The sequence below is a fragment of the Rousettus aegyptiacus genome, unplaced genomic scaffold (genome assembly GCF_014176215.1).
Source record: "Rousettus aegyptiacus isolate mRouAeg1 unplaced genomic scaffold, mRouAeg1.p scaffold_m13_p_1, whole genome shotgun sequence".
NCBI lineage: Eukaryota > Metazoa > Chordata > Mammalia > Chiroptera > Pteropodidae > Rousettus > Rousettus aegyptiacus.
Genome location: NW_023416284.1, coordinates 122,076,414 through 122,093,164, shown reverse-complemented (window position 1 = coordinate 122,093,164; position 16,751 = coordinate 122,076,414). Strand labels below are relative to the sequence as shown.

The window sequence follows — 16,751 nt, the reverse complement described above, 5'->3', positions numbered from 1 at the left end:
AACAACTTGAACTTAAAGTTGAGCCAATCCATAAAAATACTTGATACTTAAAGAACACATGGTTTATTGATCATTTTCTGTTCCAATGTGATATATATACAATAAAAATAACCCATAAAATAACAGCTATGTCATTCACTATTCAAATTTAAGCATCACTCCCTCAAATATAGAAAACTAAGCTCCTCAAATTAGTGATTTGACCATGTCATGTTTCTCACACAGTATATTTGTCACACAGTATTATACAAATACTTCAAAATATAGATTGTACATAATATAAACTAAATATATACCTAAATCTTTGTATATTTAGTACATAAGTACATAAATGTGTCCTTCTGTGAAAAATAAAAATTTAATTTATTTAAAAATCAAAGTGATTTTTCTATTTATTATTTCTCATCCAAATGCAAACTTTCTTTTAAGCAATAATTGTTATATTTACATGTCTACAAAATTAAAAACATTTTATTCTGATTACAGAATTAATCTATAATTCTGTATATTCTGAAATGTATAATTCTGAAATGTATGATTAAACATACATTTATTTGGTAAATGTTCTCTACTAGTAAGAATGTTTCCTAATTGTGTCTGCACAATACAGTGTGGGAGGTCATTTTCTGAGGATTGTGTCACTCTGCAGGAATCTGTTTATAGAATAAAACTAAGCTGATTACTGTTTCATTAATCTAAACTTATAATTCTGTTTTCAATAAATGCTGGTTTTATCTCTTTGGCTTCAATTGTTTAAATGCTGCAGTTTTCACTTCATGTGCATTGCTTAGAATCTCCATAGTTACATGAAGTTATATTTATCAACATATTTCCAGTAGTGTGCCTAGCTGAGAGCATGCCTGTAGCTAACACATCTGAGAGTTATTTCCTTTCTGTCAGAAAACAGCAACTCCTTGTATTGCCCTTCAGTGGCTAAAGTGGGGGCAGCTTGTGTTATACAAGAGTGACACCATGATTCAATTTTTAAGGTTCTATCTTTATGTATTTTTTAATCCCACATTTCATTTGTTTGCTCTTATTCTGTGACTGTAACGGTTAACTAACCTCTGACCTCAGCTATTCTGCAGTCATTTTCCCAGGGAAGAATTTAAGCTTTTTCTGATCTTGACATTATGAAGCATTTCTAATAATGTAAAAAAAAAAAAAAAAAAAAAAAGGATGAGGAAAGCATCGTCAAAGCTGTAATATGAAAAAGACCAAATGTCAAACTAAATAATGATAATTTGATTACTTAATATTTCTATACATATTCCAATGAGAGCTCTTAATTAAACCTCCACCCATATTCTTTGTTTAAAACAAAGGGCAGCCAACATCATTTAGAGAAACAAAGTATTACGGAGTGGAAATTTTCACCTGACCTTGGTATACAAAAATGTCTTCTGGATTTTTCCATCTTGATTTACAATGTCTATGTTTAGAAATCTGGCTGTGGGATGACATTGCAAAATAGCACACTAAAAAACACATAGTCAGTGCTTAGGTAACTCACACTGGCTCTTATCTAGGACAAGTGCTTAAGTATTCCTTTTTTTTTTTTTTTTAATTCAAAGTCGTTATTCCAGCTTGAAAGTACTCTTTAGTCTCCATAGTAATCCTTTGACTATACAATAACATGATCCTAAATATCTTCGTATGTGTTCTGAAATAAAAGATACTACTGTCTTTCTTATTACTTAAACACTTAGAAAGAAAAGAAGAAAAATGGTTCAGAATAATTCTATGACTTTATAAATAAAGGATGGAAGTTTTTCAACAAAAGTTCCGGTTTCTCACCTATCAGAGCTCTGGAAAAAGAAGAAATCTGGGAACAAGTGCTCATAAATATTGCAACCCCTGTTCTCAAAATAGTTTAACAACCAAAGAAAGATTTAAATAACACATGTACTTAATATACAAATATAATTTATGTATATACACATACTTTATATTCATTCATATTTATTCATATATGATATACATACCTTATATTCAGAATATGTAACTACAGAATATGAAAACTATGTAACAACAGTATATAAAACATTTTGCAATTATATTGAGGACTAGGCAGAATGAACAAAGGTGGAGAAGTTTACTAAGATAAATTGAGATAAATAGGGAGGTAAAGAATTATTTTGTAAACTCTTTCTAAGATCGAGATATTGATACCTGCTATACCTAATAAAAACAAGTGCCTGTGTATTTGTGTTAGACTTAAAAGTTACTTGAAGTCAGATATAAGCATAATAGATATTTTAAATTATAAAAAGACTAGATTGTCTTCAGTGAATGATGACGAGAAAACCAGGGGACAGCAATCAGGGAGTAGCAAGATGGTGAATTATAATGGTGTTAGCCTCAATGTATCAGTAGACGTTTGTTACAAAAGGAAAATAAAGTAATAGTTTTCAAGAAAAAGGGCGTACAAAGAGGCAAAGCTATTACTTGAAAATATTTTATTTTGAGAATGCAGAGTATTCATGAGACAGCTCAATACAGCTAAATCTAGAAAGTAGGAGTGTTTGGAAAAGAGGCTGAAGATACAGTACTGATCACCTAGCCACAATTCTGGAAACACAATGGAAAGATTTGAGTAGCACCAGAGGAATGCACAGATCAGAGCTACACAAAGGTAAGAGTTCCACTGATAATAGATGACTGTGGAACCTCGGAAATCTCCCAGTGCCTAAGTTAAATGTGCATGGAGCATTATGGGGTTTGTTCTCATAGTTTCTTAGGTGAGAGTGGGTGCTCATTCCAATGCTGGCATAAAATGGCATTGGCAAGATGACTTTCTAGAAACCCTTCTTTCAAACAGTATGTCTGGCAATGTTTGATGGCTTCAAAAGGAAACAGAACAAGAGATGAGTCAACAAATGAACTGATGATTGCAGAGGAATAAGTTTAGGAGGAGCATGATAATAAAGACAGCATTGCTAACAAATAAACCTGAAACCTCTAGAGACTCCAAATAGTTAAGTGTGATTTAAGTGAAAAGTAGTAGCTTCTGAGAGAGATTAGAGAGAAGGAAAGAGAGTGACAGAAGTACCTAAACCATGAAAGGCCTCGGTCTACTAAGGTAATTTTTCTGAGTGGTCTAAAAGCCACCTATATCTAAAACACCTTGAATATCTGTTAAATTTGCACATATTCAAATTCCTTTCCAGTCCTAATAAATGACTCTAAGCAACACGGCCCGAGTGAGATTCAGGCCCTTAGAAGTATGCAAGCGATTACGAAGGCCAAAGTTTGAATACCACTGCTTTAGTACTTAATTTTGTAGGCAAAAGGAAAAATATGAAAAGTATCCAGGAGAGGAATATCACCATCATTGTCACTGCTGTCATCATTATTATATCTAGTGTCCTATATAGTGTACATAAAAATTATCACTGATTTAATGTACTTTATAAGTTTTGAGCTAACATAAAATTTAGGCATAGATGTTTTTACTTTTATGATTTTTTGCTTTTACCAGCTATTTCAATTAACTCACCCATCCTGAATATGTCAGGTAAGAGGGCTTCTAATATATCTAAAAATATTAACAGTGGCTGGCTGTGAAGTTGGTATTATTAGTGATCTCTTTTTTCTTTCATTATATGTTTGGTGCTTTCTCAAATTTATTAAGAAATTATTTAATTTAATAATCAAAATAAATAATTTATATACAATAAAACTTAAAGAAGAGGAAAAATGTCATCAATCTAAAGTACCAATATCCAAATTAGGCTGGGATATTAAAAAATAAAAATTATTAAATGAGAAAGAAAAGTTATTTCACAGAGATAAAACTAAAATCTGCATCTTTTATGGGCTATCAAATCACATTATATAAAGAAAAAAATTAGAAAGTTACAGAAATACATTCGTTGTAGGTAATGCCTTAATTTAATTCTCTTTAGAGATTACAAAAATAAAAAATTTAAATGAGACAAATTTAATTATATGAAAGAATTTATATAACAAACTCTGTACTGTATAAATAGAGATTATCTATTCTCTTAGGCCACCAGGATATTAAAATTTCTTTGCTAACTCTCTTGTTTAAAGCCTTGGCAGGAAACAAATTGCACACAAAAAGTGGCTAATTTGAGATGAGTTTTATAAAGAAACCATTTACAAAGAAGTCAAAGTGCAGCAAAACCACAAGGGATAGTGCAACATCCAGAAGGTAATTCTAGATTTCTAAGAGTGAAGAGAGTAATGTGTAAAACCCTGAGCAAAATAGATAGTTGTATGGAGAGATGAACTCCAAAATAGCTGTAATTTTCAGAAAAGGGAAGAAGCTAAGGGAATAAATACTTAAGTCATCCTCTCTTCTCTCTCCCTGCCCCTTAGTGGCTGAAGACAATCAGTAGCCAGTGGACATGGGAGTCCACTGATTCAGACCACACTGTCACCCTCCTGGGCCACAAACATGGTAGAGAAATGTGGAGATTTCATCTATCGGGTCAAATGAAAGATATCCAGCACCATCACAGAGAATAACTCCAATGTAAGAATAAAATGAATAAGTCTTCTTTTCTGATCATAATTATTTCAGTTTACTCCAAATTTAGTTAAAATATTAAAGTTAGGTAAAACCATTATGTTGCTCTTTCCTAAGGTATTCACATGGGCTAATCATATAAAAAACTCCTCTTACTAGAACCATAAAGAAAAGAAAGCCATTTATTTTGATATACTGGGGGAAAAAAAGGCTTAACATATATGTAACACTAGAGACAATGTCTTGACTGACCTCACTAAACTCAGTTTACTTGGTCAGAAATAGAAAGTTGAGGGATCAAGCTATCATGGAACCCCAAGACCAGGTTCTAAGTACTTTTTAGAGTTTTCCAAAACGTCTATCTGTACAAAGTAGGACCTGATAAACTGTTATTTCTCGAAGGGTGGCAAACTACATCTCAAAAGCCACATCCAGTCTACCACTTGTTGCTGAAAAACAAACAAACAAACAAACAAAAAATCCAAAAAAACCCCACAAATTTTATTGACCACAGTCACGCTCATTCACTTACATTTTAACCTATGGCCTATGGCTTCTTTCACACTATAATGGCACAGTTGAGTAACTGCAACAGAAACCATATGACTGGCAAACTGAAAATATTTACTATCTGGTCCTTTACTGAAAAGTCTAGCGACTCCTTCTCTGTTCCCTCTATATTCGTTACATCTACAATAGGGTATATTTTCCATTGACATATTTACTTTTATAGCTTACCAATTAGAAATAGAAGCTAAATTATATTAGCTAAATTATTTTATCTTGCTTAATTGGACAAAACTCAGAAATATTAAAATATTACTAGAATGAGTATTTTGTAATTAGTACATAGAATTTTCCCTTTTATCATACTGCTTATAAACAAATTGTTCTCTGTTCATGAACAAGTTTAAAATTTGTTCTCTTTTCCTCTAAGTAGGAGATTATTATGAATCTAAACATGAGATCATCACAAACAGAAATGTATTTCCTATAATAGGAGTTGAAAGATCAATTATTTGGAAAGAGTAGGAGAAGTTGGTTAGGTATAAAAACAATAAGTGTTGAATTTGTAGAGTTAGAACCAACTTCAAACCTACATAGTTATATTGCATTTTAAAGACTGTTCAGACATAACAAAATTCCTAAACAAAAGACATCTACAGGTAGAATGCAGCCCTAATGTCACATGTTCAAGACACCCATCACAACAGAATAATTTTAAAATGTAAGAATGAAATTTCACACAAGTAAGCTAAATTACTTAAAAAAATAAACTTTTCCTATGGAATACTAGGTCAAAAGGTAAAAAAAAATAGCAGATAATTTATAAAATTATAAAAATAATGCCATTTACTAAAATATTATAAAATTAAGTTCCCACATAAATATAAAATTATTGTATGTATTATTAAACAAAAACCATTTGTAATAATTGTTATAAAAGAGTAGAAAATAAAAGTTAAATGAATCTAGAAAAAGCAAATGGAAAGAAAGGAAAAAGAAATTAGTGAGATTGGTATATGGTTTCAAAAATCAGAATGGTCATTATAAAGAATGAGAAAATTATTATATTTACAGATGATATTTGTTTTCTGATGACACAAGAGAAATATCTGCAAAAAACCTGTTAGAAAAATCAATACAATTAGCTGCCTAGTTACAAAGCAAATATTCACAAATTAAGATTTACTTAAGAATTAGAAAATTTCAGAAAATTTAATGGGAATAAAAATATTGTCTCTTAAAATTCTACCAAGTTATTGAAAATAATTTTTTACCATCTTGACAAGAAATATAAGACTACACATAAATAACTCTAAAATCTTTACTGCGAGCTCTTAAAAGAAGACATATAAAGTAGGAAACAGATGCTTATTTTCTTTCTTTTTTTTATTTTCTTAAAAATTAAACCATGATATTGTAAAATTTCTTTCCAACAAATATTTATAAATATTTAAGGCACTTGCAAGTAACATCCCCATAGATTTAAAAAAAAAAAAAAAAAATTCAAGTTCATCATGACGGAATAAACAGGAGCAAATAGTTTTTTTTTCTCCTGAAACTGGAGAGTGAAACAATTTCTGTAGAATATTAAAATGTAATTTAAAGACAAACTAATTAGGTTTCTGGTTATAGGTATTAGATTAAACACATGCATTTTCTTTTGCTCTTTCCTGAACCCCGTGAAGTAGCAGTAAAAAGTGTTTTGTTTTCTTCAGTCACAAAAGGAATGAAGATTCTTGGAAAGGAGATGGTAGAAACAAAATTTGGGAAGCTTAAAAACAGAAGATGTGTAGTAACTGAGAGTATAATCCAGAAAATCAAATACTATGCAGGCAGGGGAGTGAGTCCATTTGCACTATAGAACCTTCTGAAGCCTGAAAATGGATAGTATTACATACCTCTGGAAGTGGGGATGAAAGTGAACAAACAAAAGGATTAGTTAAAAATGCAATTCAAAGTAAATTAGGTCTGTAAATCACCTCCATGATTCCACAAACAGGGCTCCCTCTTACTCAACTCTTTTATAATAGACTAAGGATTTTCTCTGGTGAGGATAACAGAATTCTGGCCTAGAAACCACTAGTACAGTTGAGGGTGTGAGTCCAGCCCTTTCTATAAACAGGGGCCTCAGTGAACCTTTACTCACTGAAATATTGACACATCTAGTATGCTTTCCCCACTCGGCTCCCAGAATGTTGGCATCTTAAACTCTGCAGATAGCTGACTGAAAAAAATTCTTTTCTGGGGAATCTGACTAGCCCGAGAAAAAAGTTCTAAAGATAAACTGAGGCCAAAGTGCCCTTTTCCAAAATAAGTTCCATGAGAGAATTAAGCCCTAATGTGTTAGGGCTTCCATAGCACAAAAAAATTAACCTATCTCCTCTGAATCTAGAATGATACTAGCTAAATAACTCCCTTGGGAAAAATGAGAAAATAGTCCTTCAGATAATATTCTGCAGCACTTATCTCTCCCAGAACCCTGCTGAAAAAGGCCAGGCCAATTATAAAGTCAAAAGTCTACAAAATCTATCCATGCATGGAAGATATTAATCAGCTTCTTTGTGTTCTTCTCTTATATAGAAAAAAATAGGCAAGGAGAATGTCTGAGGAAATACTTTAACATAAGAAATAAAAGCCACAACAAGCAAACAAGCAAACAAAAAAGGAGGTGTGGGAGACAGAAAAAAAACTAAGCAAAACATCTAAAATATTCTATTCTTGAAACAACAAAGTACATTGATAAATGAATACATAAGTAAAAAAGGACTTTAGAAATCATAAATGAGTTAGTTGAAATGAAATAAACCTAATAAAATGATTGAAAGATAAAATTAATACAATTTCTGAAGAAGTAGATTAACAATGAATGTTAGAAAAATGAATGTCTACAGCCATACCACCCTAAACAAGCCCTACCTCATCTGATCACAGAAGCTAAGGAGGGTCAGGCCTGGTTAGTACTTGGATGTGAGACCATCTAGGAAGACCAGGTGCTGTAGACATAAAAAATAAATAAAAAATAAGGGATTGTAAGCTGACAAGGTCCTTGCAATCTGTGAGGTCAGCCAAGGGTTGCCTCGCCTAAAAAAAGAAAAAAGAAAAATGTAGAAAAGTAGTGAAAAGATTTTTTAAAAAAGAATATGTTCAGTCTAGAAGTTACGACATGTGAATTAGAGTTCTAGAAAGAGAAAATTAGAAAATGGAATCATCGAAAAAATTTCTCAGAAGTAGAATTATAAATTTCATTTTGAAATAACCCAATGAGTATTCAACACAATGGGAAAAATAGACTTATACTAAAGGTACGTTCTCTTAAAATTTTTAAATTAAGGGGATGTAGAAGAAAAATAATAAGTACCACTACAAAAGAATCTGAATGTCAAGAGCAACATTAGAAGCTTAACCACAATATGGTGTCAGCTTTAGAATTCTACAGGGATAATGATCTCCTGTCTAGAATTCCATCCCTAGTCAAACTAATATAAATATGTCAGAGCAAAACAGAAAATATTTTCAAATATAAATTACCTCCCAAATGCAGCCTTCTCAAGAAGAAACAGAAATTAAAAGAAAGAGGAAGTCATGGGATTCAGAAGACAGGAAAACAAATACACAAGAAAGAGGTAAAGAAAATGGATAATGGTGAAGAGAAATTCTAAGATGATAGCCTTGCAGCAATCTTAGGAAGCAGCTAATCCTAACTGACGCAAGTATCTGTTATAGGAATACAATGCAATCTTATTGTGCTGCATGGTTCTGGAAATTCATTTACATAGTCAAATATATATAAAAAATAAAAATAAACTGACCAGTCTTATGATATGACTACTTCGGGAGCACAGGAATACAGTATTTTTGCATATGATTGAGTGGTAGAGAGATTGATAGTACTCATTTTCAAAAGTGCAAAGCAATAGATATTGAAACATTATGAAGCAGCCATATAAGCGCACGGTTAAATGGTTTAGAGATAAAGAAATAAAAAAAAATTATATATATATATATGAAAGAGTGGCCGGGGCTTGCCCTTTGGACCTAGATGCATTACACTGCTCCTTATTCTGTGTTCTAGCGTCTTCTGCCAGAGTTTAGACTGATGGAGTTATTCCCGATTCTCTAATTCTTTCATACTTTGACCACTACTCAATTTTCAGCTCTCACTCAATTGTCACTTCATCAGAAAAGTTTTCTGAATATTCAAAAATTCCGAACTAGTTCAGATTAACCTAGTTTGTCTTTCATGGCATTGTAAACTCTTTGTAAAATGCACCATGGTTCCAATTGTACTTTACACTGTGAAATCCAGGAGTCTGGGGACCACATTAGTTTTGTAATTCACTGTACTCTTGGTGCCCAGCAAGAGTACTGACTGCAGCAAAGTGAATTCTTTGTGAATTAAGTATTTATGAAATAACTGAATTAAATACTACAACTAATTAGTTAAGAGGCACAAAAACTCAAATCATAAGCCAACTGTAAATATTATGAAATTGAAAATCCTAAATCACATATTTGCAAATAAAATTCGGTCATATATAAAAGATTTAATTTACCATAATTTAGCAAAATTAGTGTCTAGAAGTAGTTCCCATTATTAAAGAAACTACATTTTTTTAAAACAGAAATATAATAAATAAGATATCAAGTCATCATTCTACTTGCTTATAAAACACTAGTTATTCCCTTTCACGTAAGGAACAAGAAAAACATGGTTATTTTCTCAGTCTTTGTGCTGTAGACTACAATTGCAAAACTAAAGTAAAAGACAAAAACTACTAGAAAATCTTTTAGTAGGGCCATAATTTTTTGGTACCTGTCTACAGGAACCAGTTGGAAAAATACAATGAAAAAGTGGGAAAAGACCCACTTATAAGAGTGAAAACAAATATAAAGAAGCTAGGAGTAAACTCATGTAAATGAGTAGTCAGAGACATTGGTGAAAAACCAGCAGTGAGGCATCATTAAATCAAAGAGAAAAGAATGTTTTAATAAGATGAAAATTTAGAAAAGTGTCAAAGCTAGTCAGAGTTCTAGTAAAATGTGGACTTAAATATAAATATTGGCTATCATTGGACCCTTAGTGAAACTCCTATTTGAAGAAAACCCACAAAATTTTACCGAAGAACATATAATACTTTGCCAATAAGAAGGTATGCTCTATTTCATGATAAGATTTTTAATTATCTAAGACTAATATTTTAAATTGGTACAATCTCATTCAACATCATGACTATTTTAAAAACTCAGTAATAAAGGCATAGATTTTTTTTTTTTTCAGCACGTTCATGTCTATCTCTATTAGCCCGAATTCTAACATTATCCTTAATGGAGAAACACCAGAAGATTTTCTAATCAAATAAAGGGAAAGAAAAGAGTACTGCTATTGTCTGACATTTTATTGGAAGTAAAATGAAAGAAATTAAAGCTATAAAAATTGAATGAGATAAAATTATCACTATTTGCAGATAACGTGACAGACTATAAGAGAATTCAGTAAGGTAGCAAGACATAAAATTAATACACAGAGATCAATGTCATTTATATAATCATAATCTAATGTGAAAAAGACTCAATTTCTAAGTGACAAAAAATATAAATTACCAAAAAAGAACTTAATTATAATTATGAAGAAAATTTTTATATACTACTAAAGGACATAGGCGAAGACTTGAACAAGTAGAAATACATAATATGTTCTTATCTGAAAATTCAAAACCCAATGTTATATTTCTAATTTTTTAAAGAAGAAGATTTTTTTGAAAGTTGACAACTGATAAAATAAGTATAAAAAAATAAGCAAAAAAGAAGAGTCAGAAAAGTCTCTGAAAAAAAAAATGGGCATGAAACACACTACCAGATGTTCAAATGCATTATAAAACCTCAGTAGTTAAACAGCGGAAAATGTACATGAATAGACAGACCAATGGACCGGGAGGGGGGCGAGGTGCGGGAAGGCCAGAAACAAACTCTAATATGAGCTGAAATTCAATATATGATGACGGTGACATATCGAATCAGTGGGAAAATGGGGTTTGGACAATTTCATAACCAATTAGACAAAAAAAAAAAAAAGGTCAGATCTATATCTCATCATACAGCAGCATAATTCCAAAAAAAATCAAGAATTTATATTTTAAAATAAAATAATAAAAATATATAAAAAAAGACAGTCTTGTTAGAACTCAAACTTCAAAAGCCATAAAAAAAGATTGCTATACTTTCACCACATTTTTTTAACCTGAAAAAAAAATCCAAGTTCAAAAGACAAATAACAAACTAGAGGAAAATATTTTTGGTTTATATCACAAAGCATTTGTTTCTTTCTCATTTATAAAGAGCTCCTAGAAAAAAATTCCATTAACAAAATTGAAGAACCTTATAGAAAAATGACCATAAACTACAAATAACTAATTGCTGAAAAAGAAATACAATAGCCCTTAAACATGGAAAAAGATGTTTAGTATCACTCATATAAGAAAAATGTAAATGTGATGCCACTTTTCACTCAGAGTAGCAAAAATTCAGAAATTAGATAATACACAATATGGATAATGTAGGGAGAAAACACATGCTCACATATATTGTTAGGAAGAGTATAAGTTTGACCCCATACAAAAGACAATTTGGTAAGATCTATCAAAATTATAAATGCTTGTGTGTTTTTGACCCAACAATTCTATTTCTGATGTTATTCTACTGATACCATTATTCTTGCACTAATTTGAGTATGTACACGTTTACTCACTCTAGTATTATTTGTAATGGCACAAGATCAGCAAAACATGAATGTCCATCAATAAGGAATTTGTTATATACAGTATGATGCCACACAAAATGCAATCAATTTGTAAAAAAGGAATAAGGATGTTGTCCATATGCTAAAATTAAGATATCCCCAAGGTATATTAAGTGATAAAAGTGTATTGTTAAGGAGAACTTTCTGCTTTCAAAAGAAGGAAATTAAAACTCTATAATTGCTTTAACATGCATAAAGAACCTCTGGAAGGATAAATATTAAACAAATGTTAATGCTTACTGGTTTATGGAAGGTGGGTGTCATGAGAACCAGGGAGATGGCAAACAAGGAGGAGAGGAAGTATTTTCATTGTAAAACTTTTAATACTTTGTGGCTTTTGAATAACACAAGTGTTAAAAACATTTATTCTCATATGGACAGTGATTTTGAAATTTACTAGAAAGAATAAATTATTAGGAATAGACAAAATTGTGAAAAAAGATGCCTTCCCCTACTAGATATTAAAAGGCACTCTAAAAATGCAGCCGAGTTAAAAATAAAACTGTGTTATATTGGCCTGATATAAATAGTTTGGCAATGACAAAGAATAATAGAAACACACCTATATATGTGCAAGATATAGTATATGAAAAATATGATAAATATCTGGAAAAAGAATAGATTATTCAATAAACAGTAATGCAATTAACAGGCACTAATTAAAAAAAAATCAATTTAGATCCTTACCTCATATCATGTTGTAAATGAATTCTAAGAGAACAAAAGAGAAAAATAAGATACTTATAATAATGGACTTAGTACTCTAAGAGAATTCTTTATATTGGTTATGAAGGTATATTTGAAATCCATGTCCAAAACCCACTTAAAATGTTCTGTGAACAGGTCAAATTAGAACTCCCTCAGAGAACCCTTTCAGAACTGTCTCAGTCTCAATGACCCATAAAAAAGAAGTTATTTCAAATCAGTTCTTCACAGACAGTTAAAGAGAAACTTCTGATGCTTATTCTGCAACCTATTTTCCTCACTAAAAGTTCACAGCTGTTCTCTGTTTGTTTGAACTATTCAGCGATAGTTTTGATTATTCTTTTTAGGCTTCATCCTACAACAGTCACCTAAGTGGTTCTTGTAATTGGACCATCTTTTAGGTTGTTCTGCTGATATCTGGGTATTTTCCTAAAAGGGCTCTTGATTTGCACCGGAACTCTCAACCTAGATTCTCAGTGTGAAATTGTCTCTCTTTAACTTAATTTCTTCCATTAGTTTTCTGCATGAATTTATATTTTACTGCTAACTGCACTGCCTTTAAGTCTAACACTTTATCTCGTAAGTTGGACAAATGACAACAAAATTAAAACTTTTATCTTAAGATTTCTTTTCCCTTTTTTTCTCTGCTGTCCTTAACTATCAAGGGCTTTATTCATTAATCCTCACATCTCTCAATTATCTTTAAAGAGAAATACTTGCAAACAAATAAGGTATCTGGATATACCAGAAGTATTTCTCCTACTTTACTTGTTTGTTTGCTCAGTTGGTTGGTTGATTTGCTTGTTTGTTTCAATAAAATAGAGCTAGGGAGTATAGGTGGAGTCAAAATACATCTGAGTTTAATTCTTATATTTGCTTGTTCTATGTGAAATCACAGACATATTCTTTAAACTTGTTGAAATTCAGATTCCTCACCTAAAAACCAGGGATACGATTGCTGGGAGGATTAAGTAATATGATTTCACTGTAACACTAGGTATGTTGGTGCTAAGAATAAATTTTTGTTATTTATTTTACCTTCTATATACCTAAAAATTTTGGCAATTATGAATACTGATACTGTTTTCTCCGAAAGGATGATGTATAAAGTGAATCAGTGACCTCAGCAATCTAATGGCCTGTGTGCGAATACCCATCTATTGTTATACAGTTCTTGTTATCATCCTTCTGATGTATGTCACACAAATTTATTCCAGGCCCTAAGAAAGTAATGTTTTTCCCAAGCTGAAATTCCACGGAGATACTTTCAGACAGGGAAGCTGTGTTCTTTGGAGCTATCTTTCCATGCCAGAAACCACAAAGGCCAGTTTACAGCTGCACATGGAGATATCTACTCCTACACAGGGTGAGACATCATCTCTTTGGAGTCAACCTGAGGTGATAGGGTAGAGAGTCAGTCAGGAAGATTAGGGAATGAATAATGAGTAACAAAGGCATTCTACCATTGAACTCTGGTTCAGAAACCCACCCAGAGGCCCTGAGTGGGACAGCCAAGTGCACAGAACAGCACTGCACGCTCCCATTGAAAATGGTAACTGATGCATTGCTCCACAAGAAGGGATTTGCTTTAGGAGACCAGACGAGGTGAGAATAGGCTTCTCTTATGAATCATAAGTAATAAGCAAGGCCCTTAGAGCTGGACCTGGATGTCTTTGATAAAGTAGAGTCAGTATAGATACATTGATATTCTTCCTCAGATATTGGCTATGAGAGCTAGATAAGGCTATATAAAGATCTGAGCTACTACAGAAAATAAGAGGGAATTTCTTTAAGGAAAATAATACAGTTTATCTTCTTCTAAATTTAATTGTTCTATATCTTCTCCTGGAAGGCTCCGTAGCCAGAGGTACCAAGAAAAACCTGATAGAGTTGAAGGATGGGGAGAGAAATTGCCCTCCCTGACGTCTCATCTGTGTCAGTGTGGACATGGTGATATATCTTACTATCCTTAAACATGCCATCTTGAAGCATTTTATGAAACAAAACCAAGCGTAATATCAATGAATATCACTTAGCAAAGTGATAGACTCTTAGAGATTTTACTTTTTTCCTGAGGTAAAATAATATCTGACTGAAGTCTTTAGGAATTCTACTTGAAGAAATACAAAAAAAAAAAAAAAAATACATTAAAGGCAGAGAACACAATGTCTATAACTTCCTCAGGCTCAACTTTTTATACATTTTGTATAATAGATTTACAAATTTAGAGTTACAGAAAACTTACAAAGATAGTGCAGAGTTCCAATGTACCCTGCACATAGTTTCAACTGCTGCTAACGTCTCACTTTGCTACATACAGTACATTTGTTACAGTTCACGAACCAAAAATACTACCTTATTATTCACTAAATTCCATATTTTCATTAGTTTTACCTAATGTTCTTATTCTGTTCCAGAAATTCACCCAGAACACCACATTATATTGAGTCATCATGACTTCTTAGGCTTTTCTTGACTGTGACAGTTTCTCAGATTATTGTTTTTGCTGAGCTTGACAGTTTTGTGGCACCTCGGATGAAGTTTGTCTGATGTTTCTCTAATAATTAGACTGAGGTTTTAAGTTTTTTAAAGAAAAAAAAATTTCCCTTCTCATCATATGACATCAAGAGTGCACACTATCCACTGAACTTATCATAGATTATGCTAATCTTCATTACCTTGCTAAAGCAACATTTGTCAGGTTTCTCCACTGTGAAGTTGTCCTTTTTTACCCTTTTCCATATCGTACTCTGGAAGCAAGTCACTAAATAATTATTTGGAATTTTTTTATACAAGAGATTTGTCTCTTCTATTTTTATTATTGCATCATTTACTTGTATTACTATGGATTCATGAACATTTACTTTGGGTTATAATTCAATACTACCTTTCTGTTATTGCTCAAGTTGATCTAGGTTTGGCCATTAGGAGCTCTTTCAGTTGGCTCCCACGTTCCTTTGACAAACACTCATCATTTTATTCTCAGAGCTCATCACTACTTTGCTCCATAGTCATCTTGTATATTCCCATTCCCTGGCCCAAAAAGCTTGGTTTTTACCCTATCATGTTATTCTAAGATTTACATAATATATTTTCATATACAGAATTAAACCAGGAGTTCAGAGAAACTATGTCTTTGCAGACTAGTTCTCACTAAATATAGTCAGTATGCCCTTCGGCATATTAAACAAATTAGAACATTATATCCAATACACTTTACTGATTTTCCATTTACATGGGATATGTCTGGGAGACCTCTTCAAATTCTCCTGAACTGGTGGGGAAAAAAGATATTATTCGAGGTCCTAGGAATATCCAGAAATATTTTTACAAAAAAAAAAAAGGCAAAGAGAAATAAAGACCGCACACCAAAAAGAAAAAATAAATAAATAAAGACAACACACACAAAAAAGAAAAAGTTAGCCAACAAAATGGGTGAAGCTGTAATATAAAAAATGTTCAGAGGGGCTGACAAAATCTAGGTGGTGTGGGGAAGGGTAAAGCTAGGTATGGGGTCAGAGGAACTATAGATATACAAGCAAAGGGTAAAATCAGCAACAAGTGGACCCATCAAGCAGATTTCTGGAACAGAAGTTGTCTGCTGAGGCGATCTTACAACTTTTGTAAAGTAATAATGTCAACTAGAGAGAGCATTAATTTTAGAGGTCAATTTTTAAAACTTGGATTTTACTTGTATAAAAGAGAAACTTTCTTAGTGCCCTTACATAAACTGTATATCCAAAGTTTTAGCACTTGACTAAAAAAAATTTGCTGCACAAGTATTTCCTAGCTACCTATTCCTGTGGTGGGACCCATTCTAGGTACTGTGAATATATCAGTGAAAGAAACAAAATATCTGCATTTGGGAAACTTACATTCTAATGGAGAGAGATAAGCAAAATAATAGCAACGATGATGATGATAACAATGATAATTAAAAAGAAGAAAAGGAAGTAGTTTCGTAATGGTTATAAATACTAAAAAAAAAAACCAGAGAAATGAAAATAAAGTGATGGAAGGGAGGATGCGAGTTCTATTTTAAACATAGTGGACAAAGAATACCTCTCTGACAAGTATTGAAACAGAAACCTAAGGAAGTGATAAAGTAAGATATATGGATAAGTAGGATAAAAGCATTATAGGCAGAGAAAAATTAAATGCAAAAGCTGCATAGTGGGCAGCTTGACTTGTTAGGAATACCAAGATGACCAGGAAGGCAAGGAGGTCAGAGAAGTAGCAGAGAAGGGA

The 16,751-nt window shown here is 32.0% G+C and overlaps 2 pseudogenes; one reads left to right on the top strand and one right to left on the bottom strand.

Moving 5' to 3' along the window:
• LOC107517004 overlaps positions 1-16,751 on the bottom strand; it is a 165,384-nt pseudogene that overhangs the window by 55,667 nt on the left and 92,966 nt on the right.
• Positions 7,886-8,004, top strand: LOC118605526 (annotated as a pseudogene).